The following is a 14,824-nucleotide window of genomic DNA, read 5'->3' on the forward strand; positions in this document are numbered from 1 at the left end:
TAAAATTAATGGGCATGATCCAGTGAAAGGTCAGCATTTGTGCAGCACAAATCCATGCATGTTTACTTGGAAAATAAATCTCACTATGTTCATTCAGACTATTCCTTAAAAGGCACCTGCTTACCTCTTCAAATGAAACCAATCAGTCTTAAATGTATTAAATTATATCTAGAACATAAATCAAAATAACTGCACACACCATTTTCTTGTGGTATTAAAAAAGTTACTTTCTAATCTCAATGCAAGGCAAAAGTAGTGACATTTCACACACTGATTATAATGCTATTGCAGGGTGAGTCAGTGCCATATCACAAAATCTGCTTTACTTTTCCCCATATATAGCCTTTGCAAACACCAAGTTCCTCCATGCCATCCTTCAGTATTTAAAGTCTCAATATGTAAGATAAATTATTGACAACAGGTCACTCTAGAAGGTGCCCACCAATAAGCATATTTATCAGTGCTATGTCTTCCACAACTAGCTAAGACCAGCAGAAGAAAAGAAAAACACAAGAGCCTTTTGTGAAAACTGCATCATTGGTTCCTTTGAGTTAAATTAATTGGGAGACATTAATCTGAGTTCTTCTCCAGAATGCTGTTTATCATCATGTATCTGTGGTAGATAAGATTAATGGCAGACATTTGTAGAGTGATACATTATTCTGAGATGATTGAAATTGTAAAACTTTTGCTTTTTAGAGGCAGCCGTGCTGAATATGCACAATTTTATATTGCCCCAAAATAAACTGAATAGAGCAACCACCCACGCAAAAAGTCTAGTCACATTTTATGGGACATTAAATTGGTCTGCAAAAAGAGGAATTGTTCACAGCAAAGACAGAATATAGCATACAGCAGACAAACAGAATATGGGCATACAGTTTAAAGAGACCAAACAACAGGACCAAAGCCAGAGTGTATTCCTGATTGCAGTGACATTAGTCAGAATATTTAGCAATTCATTTTACTGAAAACCAGAGAGACCTAGGAGTTTCAGGATCTGAGTGGACCCATTCACATGTGCTTGTGTGTGTGTATTCACTTTTAACAGTAAAAACATCCTGCAGGGGAAAGACACTAAACCCTCCCCCCTCCAGCATGTTACAGCCCCTCAGTCCATTGCCCCAGCCCTGTTCTCCATTCCTAGCTCACTTATATCAAAGCCAACAAAAGGGAAAACATTACTGAAGGAATGGAATAAGAGGTAAGGATTGTTCATGCATGAAAATTCAGTGCACCTCTTCTGCAAGCTTGTTTCACTGTTTCTTAAATAAGACCCTGAACCCTCCCCCCCATCCCGCTTTATAAGCAAAGACACATGAATGATGGCCCCAGCATGTCAAGTTTGGCCATAATGATTTAGCTAATCCTTTCTTATTGGAAGGAAGAGAGAAGAGAGCAGAAAACGCTTATAGAAATGCACAGTCATGCATTGGGCAGATTTAAAAATCACTATTGTAATACCCACTGCCCCTTCACCCACCTTTTTGCCTGCCCTTTTTCTCTTGCATTGGTCTCTGATCCAGCACGTCATGACAGCTGCACAAATAGAGGGGCAATTATGTGCCCGCTGCAGGAAACTATAAGAAATAGGATCCCTCTCTAGGAAATGAATCTCATGAAATTATTATTCTTCAGCTTGCTCCATGAAGTCCATGCAAGGTAATGCATGGACAAGAGGATCAAGCCTCAAAGGAACTTAGACTACGATGAAAGACAATCAGGAAAAAAAAAGGGGAGTGAGAAGAAACCACAGAGGAGGAGAGGGGAAACCACCAGCATACCCTGTGACTTTGAGAAAGGGGAAGTAGCATGCGGTGGAGGGAGGAAGCACTATTCAAGACGGACATCAGTGGTTTAGCTATCTGAGGGCCCATATGAACACTATATGTGATGGCTCAGCATTTAAATATTCTCTTATCTCTTAAAAAGGAATGTATAAAACATTTTGTATACAGTATAATAAACAACAGCATTTTAATTTCTATATGCTGAAATGAAATCTAGGAAATATGCCTTCACAACATATAAAATATATATTAATTTAAAATTGTTGTGTGGCTGTTTGACCCCAAACTACTATATCTTTATTTACTTCATCATTCACACACAAAACCTCTCTGACGAAAAACTGGTCGAGGTTTATAGAATGCCATCTCTACTGTAATATGCCAACAGAATTTTTGGAGGTGGTAGTAAGAAGTGATTGGCTGAGCTCTTCTAATTTTACAAAAGAGTAATGTAAGCAGACAGATCTCTAGTTGCCATGGGCTGCTCTGAACCTAAAGAGGGGTGAAATAAATCAAAGTTCCTAGGGAAGAACAGCTAGAAGAATTCAGCATCTAGGAAATAAGGACAAGGGAAGTAGGGTTCTTTTGGACCCAGGCTTGACCCTGAATGCCCAGGCAATCTGTCTGTTCATAGAGTTTTCACAGTAAGAGGTATTCAAGACGTGGTTTACTATTGCCTTCCTCAGAGTCTGGATGCATCTTAGTCTAGTGTCTCAGCTTTGACCATTCCGCCTTGGGTGCCCCTGCTAGGAGTCTAGCCTCCTAACGGCATTGCTCTCAGCTTCTTCGACACTCTCAACCCCCCTCACCACGTAAAGGTGTGCATCTCAGGCTCTAAGTGAACAAGATGTTGGTCTGCTATGGGCACATCCTTACAGGCACCATGTCGGCTAGTCCTGCACTAGGCCTTTCACTTCTGTGACTTATGTATCACTGAACACTAAAGTCAGGATAATTCAGACCATGATATTCCCAATCTCTATGTATGGATGTGAAAGTTGGACAGTGAAAAAAGTGGGTAAGAGAAAAATCAACTCACTTGAAATGTGGTGTTGGAGGAGAGCTTTGCGCATACCATGAACCATGAAAAAGACAAATAATTGGGGGTTAGAACAAATTAAACCAGAACTATCACTAGAAGCTAAAATTATGAAACTGAGGTTATCATACACACTTTGGACGCATTATGAGAAGACCTGATTCACTAGAAAAGACAATAATGCTGGGAAAAACAGAATGGAGTAGAAAAAGAGGAAGGCCAAACAAGAGATGGATTGATTCCATAAAGGAAGCCACAGACCTGAACTTACAAGATTGAACAGGGTGGTTTATAACAAATGCTATTGGAGGTCACTGATTCATAGGGTCTCCATAAGTCATAACTGACTTGAAAGCATATAATAACAAAAAAAAGAATATGTTATTTAGCCACATTTGTAATACTGTGTAAAGTTCTAGTTGCAGAGCTAGAAAAGGTGCAGAAAAAGGCAACCAAAATTATTAGGTAGCTGTTCCCTATGAAAAAAGATTACAAAACTTGGGAATTTCCATTCAGAAAAAAGGTAATGAGGGGGGTGATATGATAAGAGGTTTATAAAATTATGCATGCAGTGGAGGAACTGGACTGAGATAAGTATTTAATACCAAATACTCAGGATGTTTAATTAAACTGAGATTCAAGGCAGACAAAAGGAAGTGCTTTTCACACTAGTCATGATGTATGGAACTGGCTGCCACAAGTTTAGCAGGCTTGAAAATGGGTTGACAAATTCATGGAGAATAAATCTCTTACTCACTGTAAGTCACGATGACAGCTATATGCAACCTCCAACTGCTCGGAGCAACAAAAGAAAAAGGCTTTTCCTTCTTGTCCGGCTTTCAGGCTTCCCAGAAGCATCTGGTTGGCCATGGTGGAAACAAGATGCTGGACTAGATGGATCATTGGTCTGATCCAGCAGGACTCTTCTCATGTTCATAAGTTTTAGAAATATTTAAGGACTACATCCACAGTCCCCCCCACTACAGAAGTTTGGCAGGGCAGCAATGTGCTTTAAAAGGTATTTTACCTTTCAAAATTATTTAAAATAGTCTAACCTTGGCAAGAGGGGAATGAGTAGTACCACTGCTGCAAGCAATGCAGCAATGGGCAATGTTGGGCTGGGTGGGGCACAGGGACGGTGGCCTGATGGGGAGCGTTTTTGGCTTGTGCATCTCAGGAGGGCACATCCTGGGCAGGCCCTGCTGGTCAAAGATATTTTACTGCCTGAAGCAAAGGATAAGATGGCACAGTCCCTTTCACATACAAAAGCCAACCGGACTAGCAGCTGACTCCTACTTCAACACTGGCAACTGAACGGCATTCTCTACCACACCTAAGGACAGCCACTCACTCATCAGTCCAACTCATGAGGATGGAAATGGCAAGGGGGTACTCAGAGGGAACATCGAGGGGGCTGCTGCTGCTACTGTCCCTACCCCTACTAACTAAGGTGCCCATCTCACTCTGTCAAATGGTAGGGCTGGCCATGATAAGGGGCATCAGGTAATAATTATTAATTACTAAGTAAAGTAGTTCTCACCTTTATGGTATATAACAGTTTGTTTATCTGTGCTGCATGCATTAGTCATGAGCTCTCTGTTGTTGTTGTTGTTATGTGCCTTCAAGTTGATTACGACTTATGGCGACCCTATGAATCAGCGACCTCCAACAGAATCTGTCGTGAAACACCCTGTTCAGATCTTGTAAGTTCAGGACTGTGGCTTCCTTTATGGAATCAATCCATCTCTTGTTTGGCCTTCCTCTTTTTCTACTCCATTCTGTTTTTCCCAGCATTGTCTTTTCTAATGAATCATGTCTTCTCATTACGTGTCCAAAGTATGATAAACTCAGAATCATCATTTTAGGTTCTAGTGATAGTTCTGGTTTAATTTGTTCTAATACCCAATTATTTGTCTTTTTTGCAGTCCATGGTATGCGCAAAGCTCTCCTCTAACACCACATTTCAAATGAGTTGATTTTTCTTTTATCTGCTTTTTTCACTATCCAACTTTCACATCCATACATAGAGATCGGGAATACCATGGTCTGAATGATCCTGACTTTACTGTTCAGCGATACATCTTTGCATTTTGGACCTTTTCTAGTTCTCTCATAGCTGCCCTCCCCAGTTCTAGCCTTCTTCTGATTTCTTGGCTATTGTCTCCATTTTGGTTAATGACTGTGCCTAGGGTATCGATAATCCTTGACCAGTTCAATGTCCTCATTAACGTTAAAGTTACATAAATCTTCTGTTGTCATTACTTTAGTCTTCTTGACATTCAGCTGTAGTGCTGCTTTTGTGCTTTCCTCTTTAACTTTCATTAGCATTCGTTTCAAATCATTACTGGTTTCTGCTAGTAGTATGGTATCGTCTGAATATCTTAAATTATTGATATTTCTCCCTCCAGTTTTCACACCTCCTTCATCTTGGTACAATCCCACTTTCCATATGATATGTTCTGCGTATAGGTTAAACAAATAGGGTGATAAAATACACCCCTGTCTCACATCCATTCTGATGGGGAGCCAGTCGATTTCTCCATATTCTGTCCTTACAGGAGCCTCTTGTGCAGAGTATAGGTTGCGCATCAGGACAATCAGATGCTGTGGACCCCCATTTCTTTTAAAGCATTCCAAAGTTTTTCATGATCTACACAGTCAAAGGCTTTACTGTAATCTATAAAGCACAGGGTGATTTTCTTCTGAAATTCCTTGGTCCGTTCCATTATCCAACATATGTTTGCGATATGATCTCTGGTGCCTCTTCCCTTTCTAAATCCAGCTTTGACGTCTGGCATTTCTCGCTCCATATATGCTAAGAGCCTTTGTTGTAGAATCTTGAGCATTACTCTACTTGCATGGGATATTAAGGCAATAGTTAGATAATTACTGCATTCCCTGGGATCCCCTTTCTTTGGAATTGGGATATATATGGAATGCTTCCAGTCTGTGGGCCATTGTTTAGTTTTCCATATTTCTTGACACATTTTTCTCAAAATTTGGACAGATTCAGTCTCAGTATCTTGTAGCAACTCTATTGGTATGCCATCTGTTCCTGGTGATTTGTTTATTTCAAGCATTTTAAGTGCAGCTTTCACCTCACATTCTAAAATTTCTGGTTCTTCATCATACGGCTCCTCCATGAATGAATCTGTCATCCTGGCATCTCTTTTATAGAGTTCTTCAGTGTATTGCTTCCATCTTCCTTTTATTTCATCTCGCTCAGTTAGTGTGTTCCCCTGTTGATTGTTCAACATCCCTACTCTTGGTTTAAATTTCCCTTTAATTTCTCTAATCTTTTGGAATAGGGCTCTTGTTCTTCCCTTTTTGTTGTCCTCTTCTATTTCTATACAATAACTATTGTAATAGTTCTCTTTGTCCCTACGTACTAGGCGCTGTATTGTTGTATTTAGGGTTCTGACCATGTTTCTATCTCCTTTCGCTTTTGCTTTCCTTCTCTCTTTAACCATTTTAAGAGTTTCTTCAGTCATCCATTGAGGTCTCTCTTTTTAACTAGAGGTATTGTCTTTTTGCATTCTTTCCTGATAATGTATCTGACTTCAGTCCATAGTTCTTCCGGTTCTCTGTCAACCAAATTTAAAGCCTCAAATCTGTTCCTTATTTGGTCTTTATATTCTTCTAGGAGGTTATTTAAATTGTATTTTGGCATTATAATTGCTTTGTTCTTTGTTAGCTTTACTCTGATTTTCGATATGACCAGTTCATGATCTGTACCGCAGTCTGCTCCTGGTCTTGTTTTCGCAGAAAGTATGGAACTTCTCCATCTTCTGCTACCAATTATATAATATTTGATTCCTATATTGAACATTTGGTGATGTCCTTGTGTGCAGTTGTCTTTTTGCTCAAAAAATATGTTCGCAAGAAACAAATCCTTGGCTTCACAGAATTCAATAAGTCTTTCTCCTGCTTCATTTCTGTCTCCTAAGCCCCATTTCCCCACAATTCCTAGTTCTTCTCTGTTCCCTGCTTTTGCATTCCAGTCTCCCATGATCATCAGCACATCTTGTTTGGGTGTGTGATTAATTTCTTCCTGTACTTCTGCATAAAATCTCCCCAGTTCCTCTTCTTCTGTGTTTGCCATTGGACCATAGATTTGGATGATGGCTATGTTGATAGGTTTCCAGCTTAATCTCATTGATATCACTTGCTCAGACCTTGCATTTTAGCTCCTGATTGCTTTTGCTACGTCACTTCTCACTATTACAGCAATCCCATTTTTTCTTAATTTCTCATTTCCTGCATAAAATATTTTATACTCGCTTGATTCAATATGTCCCATTCCCGTCCATTTTAATTCGCTCACACCAAGTATTGTAATGTTGATAAGTTCCATTTCTTGCTTGACAATCTCTAACTTTCCCTGGTTCATGCTTCTCACATTCCATGTTCCTTTTGTGTGTGTCGTACAACTCCGGATTCTCCTTTTGCATCTGTGCACATCAGCCTCTGGGCTTCCTTTCGCCTTTGACCCAGCTGTGTCATTAGTCACAGCGCTACTTGTCCTTTGTTCTTCCCCAGTAGCTCAGTGAGTGCCTTCTGACCTGGGGGTCTCATCATCCAGCACTATCTTGTGTTGCATTTTGGATACTCTGTTCATAGGGTTTTTGTGGTAAGATGTATTCAGAGGTGGTTTATCATTGCCTTCCTCTGAGTTTGGATGCATCTTAGTCTGGTGTTTCAGGTTTGACCATTCCGCCTTGGGTGCCCCTGCTAGGAGTCTAGCCTCTTGGTCTAGACTCCTGACGGCATTGCTGTTAGCTTCTTCAACACTCTCAAACCCCCTCACCATGTTAAGATGTGCATCCTAGAGGGGGATGAGCTCTCTAGGAGGAAATTTACTGTGTGCTCTCCAACTATACACAGCCAGTTTTGTCACTATGAGTACTAATTGCTGGAATATTTTGAATTTGTACTTTTGTATCATCCAGTTGCATACTTGGCTGGCTGTTGAGCCCAGGGGTGTTGAGCCCAGCCTCTCTCCTGAGGATAAAGGAGGGGGAAGGCATGAGTTGCAGGCGCCTCAGCCATCAGCGGGCATGGACGATCCAGCTGTTGTTGAGTCTAGCCCAGACCTTGAGGAAGAGAGTGAGCTAGCCGCCCCGCCAGTTCTCACGGATGGCCCTGCCCCTCAATGGGACAGCGCTCAGCCATCAAGCACCCCCATGGAGCCATTAGGGGAGGATTCTGAAAGAGCAGTAACTCCTCCTGTGCCAAGCAGTATCCTAGAGACGCCCAACGCTTCCCAGCCCTCTGCTTCCCCACCTGCAGATGAGGACCCTGTTCTGTCAGATGAGCCCATGTAGGCTCACCCCCCTTCACCGTGCTCATGATGTAGGGAGAAGCGGACAGGGCAGAGGGTGTGTGTACGAAGGAGTGAAAGGTTACGCTCCAAGACCTCTCCTATTTAAGACTGCCACACTGAGTCAACTTTCATTACATGTTGCAGAGCATGTCTAGAGGGTAGTTAGGGACTTGTAGTAAGTTAGCATAGGGTTTTTCTATGAGGCGCTCCGCCTTTGATGTATCCATTACGTTAATAAAGCAAGAGTTCCTTGCACCCTCGTCTCTGACTTGTGGTTCCCGCTCTGAACCGGACACTGGAAGAATACTGGATTTCTTGTGTGGCATTAGATTGTGTGGCATGTATATGGTAGTATATACATGTCTTGAATTTTGGAAATGATTTTGTTTGGCCGCTAGATATATATGATTTGCCACAAAAATGGACAAAGGGCATTTTACATGCAAGGCTTTAATCAGCACTTCCTTAAATCCATCTGTAGTCATGCAAATATAAAACCTCTATTGGAGTCAGCAAGTAGAAGACTCTGGGCCAAAGGTGATCCTGGAGATGTGCTGTCTGGTCCTGCAACTGACAACCCAGAGGCCAAAGATGGGAAGGAAGTAGTCTCTGCGGTATTAGAATTTGCTGGTAGACTAGTTTAGAAAGACAGGTGTTCCTGAGCATAGTACATAAGAAGCTGACTTATACTGTCAGACTGTTGGTCCATCTAGCTTAGTATTGTCTACATTGCCTGGCAGTGGCTAGCCAGGATGTCTAACAGGAGACATTCCCAACTCATCTGGAGATGCCAGGGGTTGAACCTGGGACCTTCTGTATGCAAAGCAGATGCTCTGCCACTGAGCTGCAACCTTCCCCAACTGGCCCAGCACACCTCACAAGGAGAAATTCAATTTCTTTTGTACATTCTTTCACATATTAAACAACATTCACAGATAGCTCAAAAAGCTTCAAAAGTGCTTCTTATTGCCTCAGTTCATGTTTGCAGATCTCCCACTCCACATACTCTCTCTGTACTAATTCCTTCTTTCATGTACAGGTTGCTCTAACCATAGTATGCTATGACATCTGGGCAACTACGGTTAATGCTGATGTCCAAACCATAGTTTGTTATTAGTTTGCAAATCATGATTTGGAAGTTATTGCTAACCATAGTTGCCCAGTTTGGACTTCATATAAAATTGTGGTTACAGTAATTCAAAACTGAAGAAAAGAATCTGAGAAAGAGGGAGGAGGGAGCACACAGGTCTGGAATATGTGGAGAGTGTCCACATTTATTTATCTGTCAGTCAAAACAATGTATTAGCTGCCTTTGCAATGCTCCAGGTAACATACACAACAAATTAAACATATTTAACAACACAGACACACTCATAAAAAATCAGCATCAAGAAGAACAAACAAAACTAGCTGACAAACAAAACTAGCCAAGGCTAAACAGAAGTAATATGTTATGAACACCCTCTAGAAGTGAAGAGAGGGAAGTGCAGATGTTGGGGGGTATCCATTCTACAGCTTTAGGGCATTATTTATTAAAAAAAATAGGCACCATTCACATATGCTATTTTCCCACATTATAACAAGCTTATAAAAACATAAATTATTTCAGATCAACATGTTACAGCCAGACATGATAAAAACTGAGTTAACTGTCTATCAAGCCCCCTCATTAAAAGATATTCTGAAATCAAATGTTTTTGGAGCCCACTTCAACACTATTAAGGAGAGAGCTGATACTATATTTCAGGAGAGGGAGTTCCATGGCTGTGGGGCCATCATAAACAAGGCACTGTCCGCTGATCTAACAGCTTTATCTCCCTTCCTAAATTAAAAGGCTCTGCAACAGTCCCCACTTCATGTGCAGTTAGAACTCAGAGCAAGGCCTGAGAACAATCAAAGACTTGGAAGGAACCTTAAAGTCATCTAGTCCAACTTCACAACAATGCAGGAAACCTGCTGTTATAGCATCCCTAATAGATGAGTTGAAGCTGATGTAGGGGACAAAATAGAAAGAGGCACCATCTGTGAGATCCAAACCTGAACGGCTTTGTAGGAAAGTATCAGCACCTTGAATTGAACCCAGAAGCATGGTGTCAGCTAGCTAAAGCAAGACTGATTAAATATGATGGTGCTGTTTCCTATTCGTAAGGGGATGTGTAGCAGCATTTTGAACTAGCTGAAACTTCCAAATTGTTTTCAAGGATGGCACCAAGTAGGGTGTATTGCAGTAATCACACCTGGAAGTTACAAAAGCATGGATTAGCATTGCAATATCCTCTCTGTCAAAGACGGGGCAGAGCACTGCAAACATACAGGGCAGACAGAAAGCACTTTTAGCTACTATAGCAACTGGCTTATCAAAAAGCAAGACTGGATCAAATGCAACAACAACTCCCAGACTTTCAGCCTGTTCTGCTAGGGAGATTACAACCCCATCAATCACAGGTAAACCTATCTCTTCCAAGATTCGAAATAGAGATCTTCTAGCCTTCTTCAAGAAAAATTAGCATAGACAATTTTATGGAGCCTTTTCTCACCCCAAGCTGAATTCCAATGTATCCTGGAGTAGTAGAATGCCCCAAACAAGGTCATGTGTATCATGTAAGGCACTTTAGTCAGTTTTTGCTTGAAAAACTACATGGGACAAAAAGAAAAATACCCCAATATGTTAATTTTTAAAAAGAAATTTAAAAACAGACATAGGCAGTTTTATGGGGTATTTTTCTACCCCAAGGTAAATTCAAATATGTCTCAGAAAATGTCCCACAATAAAACCATGTGTGTTGTGTCAGAAGAAGGGTACCTATATGCTGCTCTGGGTCAGTGTTTGCTTGAAAAATAATCTCATGGGACATTTCTTAGGCCAGTAAGTTAGGGCTAGAGCAAAAGCATTGCATATGTAAAATTCAGTTGCTTTTCTTGAGTTCTTTCCCCCCCTTGCCCCCCCCAGTGCTATATACGGTAAGTGGCAGAATTTTGATGGGCATTGTATACTATTTTGCATGTGACGCTATTCTAAAAAGGACTACATTATAGTTTATCTCTGTATAAATTTGGCAATGAAAAGTTCACACAAGAAGGTTTTCAACCCCATTTTCAGTGGGGTAGTTTTAGAAAAGGTTTCTCTTGTTCTTATTCTTTTCCTTGTAGATTATAAATGATTGACAAAAGAATGTGTGGGCTGGTATGCCAAGAAAAATGAAGCCAGTGTTTCATGTGAACCCAGTCAAAGAATCCTTTAGCAACATATTAGTGATATACACACCAGATAGCCTCTAAACTGCCAGAGCATTTTTACAGCACCCAATAGAGGCAATTATACTCATGAGAGAAGAGAACTGTGAAAATAACTGAAACTGTGTTTGACGTTGTCAGCTCAGCACTTACCGCTACTAAAAAGCCAAGCTGCTTTTTTCAACTAACAGTGACTTCTCTCATCAGCAGTGGAAACTGCTGTGGTAAAAACTGTGGTTGTACTTGCATGTATATTGCTCCTTTAAATTACAGCCTTTTGATATGCAACACACTATCACTACTCTTCTGGAAAAGGAGAGGTGGTCTTTTCAGCACCTCCCCCTGTGACTACAGCAACTTTAACATGCTGGAAAGTGGAAGAAGGGTTCGCAAGATGCCTTGTGATGAAAAATTTGTGATGGAGGGATAACACTGGCACTGTACCTACATCTGTGCATACATAGAACATGCTTACCATGCTTGTGTGAGTGTAGCCAAAACTACATTAAGATTAAACATAAGAACATAAGAATCAGACTAAAGGCCCCTCATAGGCCATCATCCTGTTCTCACTGTGGTCAACCAAATGACTTTGGGAAGCTTTCAAGCAGGACCTGAGTGGAACAGTGCTCTCCCCACTTGCGATCCCCAGCAACTGGCGTACAGGGGCATACTACCTTCAACAGTGCATAGGAAGCTACCTTATATTGAGTCAGGCCATTCATCCATCTAGTAGAAACCAAGCACAGCCATTGTGGCTACTAGCCATTGATAGGCATATCCTCCATGAATCTGTCTAATCCTGTCTTAAAGCCATCAAAGTTGGTGGCCATCACTACATCATCTGTGAGCAAATTGCACAGTTTAACTGTGTTCTGTATGAAGAAGTACTTTCTTTTGCCTGTCCTGAATCTCCCAACATTCAGCTTAATTGGATGGCCCTGAGGTCTAGTATTATGACAGAAGGAGAAAAACATTTCTCTATCCACTTTTTCCACACCATGAATAATGTTCGTCTTGAGCTCTCTTGTGAAATTCACTGTAGCACCCCCATAACACTGGGGAAACAAGGTATGATTCTCTAGTGGAAGCTGTAAATACAGGAGCAACCATGTCAGGATGATATAGAAGCCCCCCAGAATATACTTTCAACAGGCTTGAAAATAGACACTTGCCTGGTTTTATGACTAAAACTCTTAAAATGCCAGGAAACAAGTATTTCTCAACCTGAGCTGAAATGAAAACTACAATTCCCACCATCCCTGACCATTCACCCTGGGAGCTGGGAGTCCAACAACATCTAGAGGTCCCATCCCCGTCATTCTGTCCACCCCCAGCCCCCATTTTATCTTCACAACAACCTTGTGAGGTAGGTTAGACTAAGCTTGTGACTAGCTTAATGTTACTCAATGAGCTTCATGGCTGAGTAAGGAATTGAATTGTGGTCTCCCCCAACCCTAGTCAAAAACTCTAAAACCACTTCTCCACACTGGCTGTCCTGGTCACACTGCTTCCCTTTCACAGAGCCCTCTAATAAACCCTTCTTGGGAAGGTAAATGTTACCGAACAGTCGGTAGCAGCCACAGGGATAATACTAAACACAAATAGATCCATCGTGAGATTAAAAGTTCTACTAACAATTCTCAAGGTGTTTTAAGGAAAGTGCTAGCGTTAACTTATTAAACGTCTATGTTTCAAGCCATGCAGCACAGACATGTAATTTGTAATCTACCACAGATGAAGAAGAATCTTGAGCGGTGCATCGCAAAAGGGAGGGAGACGTCGGCATGAAAATAGGTGTGGAAACAAGTCCACGAGAGTATGTCTGATCTCATTTTGAGTTTCCTTCCTTTTATCAGTAGAACTTCCTCTGGAGGTGAGCGGCCTCCCAATTACACACACACACACACGCAAATCCTTCACCTTTAGGAAGAGCCACCGCCGATCACCAGAGCACAGTTTGAACTGTAATCGTGAAAGGACCTAAGGCAGCAGACGCTGGGAAGGTTGAACACTTGAGATCTACAGAGCCGCTGTCACCCGGTCCGAGTTGGCAACACTGGGCTAGCCAGACCACCGGCTGGTCTCAGAACCAGCTACATACGTGAGGAAAGAGTCTTGTTGGCTTGTTCCAGGAATCGGAAGCGGTTGAAAAAGAGAAGCCAAGCGCAGCCGCGCTGTCCTTACCTAAAAGTGGCTGTAACGCCGGGGCGAAGAGCCGAAATTGCTTCTGCGGCTGCGGAAAGGGCTGGAGTGAGCGAGCTCTGCACTGTGGCGTCCACAGGCTGAGCAGCAGCAGCAACGCGGCCGCTCCTTCAGCTCGAGATCACCAAAGTGGGCGGCCTTTCCCTCGCCCTCTACTGGCGCCCGCTTTGTTTGCATTTTGAGGAGGAGGAGGAGGTCGTTTCTGGCGGTGTAAGAAAAAGGAAGCGACGGCTACGAGGTCTTCGCTCGCAGCTTCTCTTCTCACCCGCGCACTGGTCTCTCCAGCAACAGCAGGCGCCTCTCGCCACCGCTCTCACGACTCGCCCTTCCGGGAGGGCTCCGCGCCAAAAGAGCAAGCGCCTTGGAGCCTGCACGTGTGAATGGTGTGGATGCAGGTAATGACGTGCAGGAGAGCCGTCTCGAAACAAAATCGAACTCTGATTGGTCTGGAATTACAAAGGCGAGAAACTGCCAATACTGTGGGGTGGGGGGTTGGCGCAAGATGTGGGTCAACCGGTGATGCAGTTAGGTACTTTTAGACTCTGGATTTGATGGCCTATTAGGACCCTCCATCTTTAGATGGCAATGGATATTGCTTCGCTTACTTCAAAATGTGGTACCCCGGGAGCCCGGCTGCGTTTGGGGCCCCTTCCGCTCTTGCTACTGAATGGAGCCCTGGACTTCTGCCCCAAAGTCTTGCCCTGTGTACACACTCCCCTTTACTCTGCATCCAGTGTACACCCACTGCTGGTTTGGAAAGCGGCGTACACACAACATTAGCCACAATCCATATTTATCTTGTAATTTCTTATGAAATACTGCATTTTGATGCATTTCCCACCAAACCAGCTTTCATCCAAATTGAGAAAAAGAATGACATAGCTCTGTTGAAAGCCAGTAATTCCTATTAACCAATAGTAACAGATATATAACTGAAAAGGGTGGCTTTGGGCTCTTCCAGACAACCTGTTTATTGAGCGTTCATCCTGATTTGGTTGCACAAAGCTTATGCAAAGGTTAGACTGTGTAAGCTCCTTATTGAGCATTTGTTCTATTTTCACGTATAGGACAATTATCTTTCAAACTGATTTACTTTCACAGTAAATCATCTTGCACTTCTTCCCATTAATTAATTCTTCATCTTCACACTTTTCAGAGCATTTCCCTGTAACTTTTCTAACTGCAAAAAAACCCTGCAGTTTTTAAAAAGTGGATTTGTTGCACTGCGGTAAC

The 14,824-nt window shown here is 42.1% G+C and overlaps 1 protein-coding gene across 2 annotated transcripts in view; it reads right to left on the bottom strand.

Annotated features, from left to right (window-relative positions):
- TEC (tec protein tyrosine kinase) overlaps nt 1–13,869 on the bottom strand; it is an 88,544-nt gene extending 74,675 nt beyond the window's left edge. The window contains exon 1 of one of the 2 annotated variants that reach the window (XM_061584975.1): nt 13,574–13,869. The gene's annotated coding sequence lies outside the window, so the exon portion shown is untranslated. Of the gene's footprint in view, nt 1–13,309; nt 13,529–13,573 lie in introns of those variants that run through there. The other variant, XM_061584979.1, reaches the window with a different exon arrangement.
- Nucleotides 13,870–14,824: the final 955 nt, after the last annotated feature.

This window comes from Rhineura floridana, chromosome 9 (assembly GCF_030035675.1).
Source record: "Rhineura floridana isolate rRhiFlo1 chromosome 9, rRhiFlo1.hap2, whole genome shotgun sequence".
NCBI lineage: Eukaryota > Metazoa > Chordata > Lepidosauria > Squamata > Rhineuridae > Rhineura > Rhineura floridana.